The sequence below is a fragment of the Mus caroli genome, unplaced genomic scaffold (assembly GCF_978045245.1).
Source record: "Mus caroli unplaced genomic scaffold, Mus_caroli_1 scaffold_22, whole genome shotgun sequence".
NCBI classification, from domain to species: Eukaryota; Metazoa; Chordata; class Mammalia; order Rodentia; family Muridae; genus Mus; species Mus caroli.
In genome coordinates this window covers 15,693,973-15,701,369 of record NW_028227277.1, presented here as the reverse complement: position 1 = coordinate 15,701,369, position 7,397 = coordinate 15,693,973, and positions in this window count along the sequence as shown.

Here is a 7,397-nt window from a genome sequence, read left to right as displayed (position 1 = left end):
AAATAGAAAAAAAACAAAAAAGACATGAAATTAATAAATAGAGGACATAGAGATAAAGTTAGGAATTAAGGAAAAAAGAAAGAAAGAAAGAAAGAAAGAAAGAAAGAAAGAAAGAAAGAAAGAAAGAAAGAAAGAAAGAGAAAGAAAAGAAAGAAAGAAAGAAAGAGAGGAAGGGACAAAGAGAAAGAGACACAGTTAAAAAGACAGAATTTATAAAATATACAAAATTAAATAGAAATTAATTAAAAATAAAACAAACAAAAGATTTAGTGATATTTTGGCTTCATGTGTATTCTTTTTAGATTTCTATGGCATTTAAAAAGGATTTGTAGAGTTTTTATAAAAGTGATTTAGAGTTTCTTTTTTTTTTTTTCAGGCTTCTATTGTATTTTTATTGGTTTTTTTTTTTTTTAATGATTTTAGTTCATTTAAATGTTTGGGTTTTAATTTAAGCTTTAATTGACTTCAGCCTTTTCAGGGGGTATCAGGTAAAACGCATGGGATTATATCGAAATATTTATATCTGTTGAGAAATTGAAAGTAATACACAAAGAAACAAAGAAATAAAGAAGAAGAAAAAAAGACGGAGAGAGTGAGAAACAGTGATAGGAAGGAAGGAAGAAAGGATGGAAGGAAAGAAGGAAAGATGAAGGAAATAAGGGAAGAAGGAAGAAAGGAAGGAAGGGAGAGTGAGGAAAAGATAGAAAAATAGAAAAAATCAAATAAAGAAAAGAAATAAAGAAAGAGGGAGACAGAGAGATAAAGAAAGGAGGAAAGAGAAAGAAAGAAAGAAAGAAAGAAAGAAAGAAAGAAAGAAAGAAAGAAAGAAAGAAAGGAAGGAAGGAAGAAAGAAAGAAAGGAAGGAAGAAAGAAAGAAAGAAAGAAAGAAAGAAAGAAAGAAAGGAAGAAAGAAAGAAAGAAAGAAAGAAAGGAAGGAAAAAAGAAAGAAAAAAGAAAGACTGAAAGAAAGACTGAAAGAAAGAAAGACTGAAAGAAAGACTGAAAGAAAAAAAGAAAGAGAGAGAGAAAGAAAGACTGAGAGAAAGAAAAACTGAAAGAAAGACTGAAAGAAAGAAAGAAAGAAAGAAAGAAAGAAAGAAAGAAAGAAAGAAAGAAAGAAAGAAGGAAAGAAAGAAAGAATTCGAGGAAGGGAGAAAGAGAGAAACAGACAAAGATAAAAATATTGGGAAAAAGAGAGCATTTATAAAATATACAAAAATTAATTAAAAATAAATAAATATACAAAAAAAAGTGTTAGGGATATTTCGGCTTCATGTGTATGCTTTTTAGATTTCTATGGTATTTTAATAGAATTTGTAGAGTTTTTTGAATAGTGATTGAGAGTTTCTTTTTTTTCAGGGTTCTAATGTATTTTTAGTGATTTCTTTTTTTTTAAATTATTTTAGAGTATTTAATTGTTTAAGTTTTAATTTAAGCTTTAATTGACTTAAGTTTTTCCATGATTATTTAATAGGATGCATGTGATCATTTCGAAATATGTATATCTGTTGAGACAGAGGTAGAAAGTAATACAGAAAGAAACAAAGGGATAAAGGAAAAAAAATGAAAGAGAGAGTGACAGAGAGAGTGAGAGGAAGGAACGATTGAAGGAAGGGTGAATGAAGGAATAAAAAAAGAAGGAGGAAATAGTGAGAATATGATAGAAAAATAGGAAAAAAACAAAAAAAGACATGAAATTAATAAATAGAGGACATAGAGATAAAGTTAGGAATTAAGGAAAAAAAGAAAGAAAGAAAGAAAGAAAGAAAGAAAGAAAGAAAGAAAGAAAGAAAGAAAAAAAGAAAAAAAGAAAGAAAGAAATATTGAGAGAGAGAAGGAAGTAAGGAAGGAAAGAAAGAAAGAAAGAAAGAAAGAAAGAAAGAAAGAAAGAAAGAAAGAAAGAAAGAAAAAGAAAGAGAGGAAGGGAAAAAGAAAGAGACATAGGTAAAAAGACAGAAGTTATAAAATATACAAAATTAAATAAAAATTAATTAAAAACAAAACAAAAGTTTTAGTGATATTTTGGCTTCATGTGTATTCTTTTCAGATTTCTATGGCATTTAAAAAGGATTTGTAGAGTTTTTATAAAAGTGATTTAGAGTTTCTTTTTTTTTCAGGCTTCTATTGTATTTTTAATGTTTTTTTTTTTTTTAATGATTTTAGTTTATTTAAATGTTTGGGTTTTAATTTAAGCTTTAATTGACTTCAGACTTTTCAGGGGGTATCAGATAAAATGCATGGGATTATATCGAAATATTTATATCTGTTGAGAAATTGAGAAAAGTAATACACAAAGAAACAAAGAAATAAAGAAGAAGAAAAAAAAGACGGAGAGAGTGAGAGACAGTGATAGGAAGAAAGGAAGGAAGGAAGGAAGGAAAGAAGGAAAGATGAAGGAAGTAAGGAAGAAGGAAGAAAGGAAGGAAGGGAGAGTGAGGAAAAGATAGAAAAATAGAAAAAAACAAATAAAGACAAGAAATAAAGAAAGAGGGAGACAGTGAGATAAAGAAAGGAGGAAAGAGAAAGAAAGAAAGACTGAAAGAAAGAAAGAAAGAAAGAAAGAAAGAAAGAAAGAAAGAAAGAAAGAAAGACTGAAATAAAGACTGAAAGAAAGAAAGACTGAAAGAAAGAAAGACTGAAAGAAAGACTGAAAGAAAGAAAGAAAGAAAGAAAGAAAGAAAGAAAGAAAGAAAGAAAGAAAGAAAGAAAAAGAAAGAAAAGAAAGAAAGAAAGAAAGAGAGGAAGGGACAAAGAGAAAGAGACACAGTTAAAAAAACAGAATTTATAAAATATACAAAATTAAATAGAAATTAATTAAAAATAAAACAAACAAAAGATTTAGTGATATTTTGGCTTCATGTGTATTCTTTTTAGATTTCTATGGCATTTAAAAAGGATTTGTAGAGTTTTTATAAAAGTGATTTAGAGTTTCTTTTTTTTTTTCAGGCTTCTATTGTATTTTTATTGGTTTTTTTTTTTTAATGATTTTAGTTCATTTAAATGTTTGGGTTTTAATTTAAGCTTTAATTGACTTCAGCCTTTTCAGGGGGTATCAGGTAAAACGCATGGGATTATATCGAAATATTTATATCTGTTGAGAAATTGAAAGTAATACACAAAGAAACAAAGAAATAAAGAAGAAGAAAAAAAGACGGAGAGAGTGAGTAACAGTGATAGGAAGGAAGGAAGAAAGGATGGAAGGAAAGAAGGAAAGATGAAGGAAATAAGGGAAGAAGGAAGAAAGGAAGGAAGGGAGAGTGAGGAAAAGATAGAAAAATAGAAAAAAACAAATAAAGAAAAGAAATAAAGAAAGAGGGAGACAGAGAGATAAAGAAAGGAGGAAAGAGAAAGAAAGAAAGAAAGAAAGAAAGAAAGAAAGAACGAAAGAAAGAAAGAAAGAAAGAAAGAAAGAAAGAAAGAAAGAAAGGAAGGAAGAAAGAAAGAAAGAAAGAAAGAAAGAAAGAAAGAAAGAAAGAAAGAAAGAAAAAAGAAAGACTGAAAGAAAGACTGAAAGAAAGAAAGAAAGAAAGAGAGAGAGAAAGAAAGACTGAAAGAAAGAAAAACTGAAAGAAAGAAAGAAAGAAAGAAAGAAAGAAAGAAAGAAAGAAAGAAAGAAAGAAGGAAAGAAAGAAAGAATTCGAGGAAGGGAGAAAGAGAGAAACAGACAAAGATAAAAATATTGGGAAAAAGAGAGCATTTATAAAATATACAAAAATTAATTAAAAATAAATAAATATACAAAAAAAAAGTGTTAGGGATATTTCGGCTTCATGTGTATGCTTTTTAGATTTCTATGGTATTTTAATAGAATTTGTAGAGTGTTTTGAATAGTGATTGAGAGTTTCTTTTTTTTCAGGGTTCTAATGTATTTTTAGTGATTTCTTTTCTTTAAAATTATTTTAGAGTATTTAATTGTTTAAGTTTTAATTTAAGCTTTAATTGACTTAAGTTTTTCCATGATTATTTAATAGGATGCATGTGATCATTTCGAAATATGTATATCTGTTGAGACAGAGGTAGAAAGTAATACAGAAAGAAACAAAGGGATAAAGAAAAAAATGAAAGAGAGAGTGACAGAGAGAGTGAGAGGAAGGAACGATTGAAGGAAGGATGAATGAAGGAATAAAAAAAGAAGGAGGAAATAGTGAGAATATGATAGAAAAATAGGAAAAAAAAACAAAAAAAGACATGAAATTAATAAATAGAGGACATAGAGATAAAGTTAGGAATTAAGGAAAAAAAGAAAAAAAGAAAGAAAGAAAGAAAGAAAGAAAGAAAGAAAGAAAGAAAGAAAGAAAGAAAGAAAGAAAGAAATATTGAGAGAGAGAAGGAAGTAAGGAAGGAAAGAAAGAAAGAAAGAAAGAAAGAAAGAAAGAAAGAAAGAAAGAAAGAAAGAAAAAGAAAGAGAGGAAGGGAAAAAGAAAGAGACATAGGTAAAAAGACAGAATTTATAAAATATACAAAATTAAATAAAAATTAATTAAAAACAAAACAAAAGTTTTAGTGATATTTTGGCTTCATGTGTATTCTTTTTAGATTTCTATGGCATTTAAAAAGGATTTGTAGAGTTTTTATAAAAGTGATTTAGAGTTTCTTTTTTTTTCAGGCTTCTATTGTATTTTTAATGTTTTTTTTTTAATGATTTTAGTTTATTTAAATGTTTGGGTTTTAATTTAAGCTTTAATTGACATCAGACTTTTCAGGGGGTATCAGATAAAATGCATGGGATTATATCGAAATATTTATATCTGTTGAGAAATTGAGAAAAGTAATACACAAAGAAACAAAGAAATAAAGAAGAAGAAAAAAACGACGGAGAGAGTGAGAGACAGTGATAGGAAGAAAGGAAGGAAGGAAGGAAGGAAAGAAGGAAAGATGAAGGAAGTAAGGAAGAAGGAAGAAAGGAAGGAAGGGAGAGTGAGGAAAAGATAGAAAAATAGAAAAAAAACAAATAAAGACAAGAAATAAAGAAAGAGGGAGACAGTGAGATAAAGAAAGGAGGAAAGAGAAAGAAAGAAAGACTGAAAGAAAGAAAGAAAGAAAGACTGAAAGAAAGAAAGAAAGAAAGAAAGAAAGAAAGAAAGGTAGAAAGAAAGAAAGAAAGACTGAAAGAAAGACTGAAAGAAAGAAAGACTGAAAGAAAGACTGAAAGAAAGAAAGAAAGAAAGAAAGAAAGAAAGAAAGAAAGAAAAAGAAAGAAAAGAAAGAAAGAAAGAAAGAGAGGAAGGGACAAAGAGAAAGAGACACAGTTAAAAAGACAGAATTTATAAAATATACAAAATTAAATAGAAATTAATTAAAAATAAAACAAACAAAAGTTTTAGTGGTATTTTGGCTTCATGTGTATTCTTTTTAGATTTCTATGGCATTTAAAAAGGATTTGTAGAGTTTTTATAAAAGTGATTTAGAGTTTCTTTTTTTTTTCAGGCTTCTATTGTATTTTTATTGGTTTTTTTTTTTTTAATGATTTTAGTTCATTTAAATGTTTGGGTTTTAATTTAAGCTTTAATTGACTTCAGCCTTTTCAGGGGGTATCAGGTAAAACGCATGGGATTATATCGAAATATTTATATCTGTTGAGAAATTGAAAGTAATACACAAAGAAACAAAGAAATAAAGAAGAAGAAAAAAAGACGGAGAGAGTGAGAAACAGTGATAGGAAGGAAGGAAGAAAGGATGGAAGGAAAGAAGGAAAGATGAAGGAAATAAGGGAAGAAGGAAGAAAGGAAGGGAGAGTGAGGAAAAGATAGAAAAATAGAAAAAAACAAATAAAGAAAAGAAAAAAAGAAAGAGGGAGACAGAGAGATAAATAAAGGAGGAAAGAGAAAGAAAGAAAGAAAGAAAGAAAGAAAGAAAGAAAGAAAGAAAGAAAGAAAGAAAGAAAGAAAGGAAGGAAGAAAGAAAGGAAGAAAGAAAGAAAAAAGAAAGACTGAAAGAAAGACTGAAAGAAAGAAAGACTGAAAGAAAGACTGAAAGAAAGAAAGAAAGAAAAAGAGAGAGAGAAAGAAAGACTGAAAGAAAGAAAAACTGAAAGAAAGACTGAAAGAAAGAAAAACTGAAAGAAAGACTGAAAGAAAGAAAGAAAGAAAGAAAGAAAGAAAGAAAGAAAGAAAGAAAGAAAGAAAGAAAGAAAGAATTCGAGGAAGGGAGAAAGAGAGAAACAGACAAAGATAAAAATATTGGGAAAAAGAGAGCATTTATAAAATATACAAAAATTAATTAAAAATAAATAAATATACAAAAAAAAGTGTTAGGGATATTTCGGCTTCATGTGTATGCTTTTTAGATTTCTATGGTATTTTAATAGAATTTGTAGAGTTTTTTGTATAGTGATTGAGAGTTTCTTTTTTTTCAGGGTTCTAATGTATTTTTAGTGATTTCTTTTTTTTTAAATTATTTTAGAGTATTTAATTGTTTAAGTTTTAATTTAAGCTTTAATTGACTTAAGTTTTTCCATGATTATTTAATAGGATGCATGTGATCATTTCGAAATATGTATATCTGTTGAGACAGAGGAAGAAAGTAATACAGAAAGAAACAAAGGGATAAAGAAAAAAAATGAAAGAGAGAGTGACAGAGAGAGTGAGAGGAAGGAACGATTGAAGGAAGGATGAATGAAGGAATAAAAAAAGAAGGAGGAAATAGTGAGAATATGATAGAAAAATAGGAAAAAAAACAAAAAAAGACATGAAATTAATAAATAGAGGACATAGAGATAAAGTTAGGAATTAAGGAAAAAAAGAAAAAAAGAAAGAAAGAAAGAAAGAAAGAAAGAAAGAAAGAAAGAAAGAAAGAAAGAAAGAAAAAAAGAAAGAAAGAAATATTGAGAGAGAGAAGGAAGTAAGGAAGGAAGGAAAGAAAGAAAGAAAGAAAGAAAGAAAGAAAGAAAGAAAGAAAGAAAGAAAGAAAGAAAGAAAAAGAAAGAGAGGAAGGGAAAAAGAAAGAGACATAGGAAAAAGACAGAATTTATAAAATATACAAAATTAAATAAAAATTAATTAAAAACAAAACAAAAGTTTTAGTGATATTTTGGCTTCATGTGTATTCTTTTTAGATTTCTATGGCATTTAGAAAGGATTTGTAGAGTTTTTATAAAAGTGATTTAGAGTTTCTTTTTTTTTCAGGCTTCTATTGTATTTTTAATGTTTTTTTTTTTAATGATTTTAGTTTATTTAAATGTTTGGGTTTTAATTTAAGCTTTAATTGACTTCAGACTTTTCAGGGGGTATCAGATAAAATGCATGGGATTATATCGAAATATTTATATCTGTTGAGAAATTGAGAAAAGTAATACACAAAGAAACAAAGAAATAAAGAAGAAGAAAAAAACGACGGAGAGAGTGAGAGACAGTGATAGGAAGAAAGGAAGGAAGGAAGGAAGGAAAGAAGGAAAGATG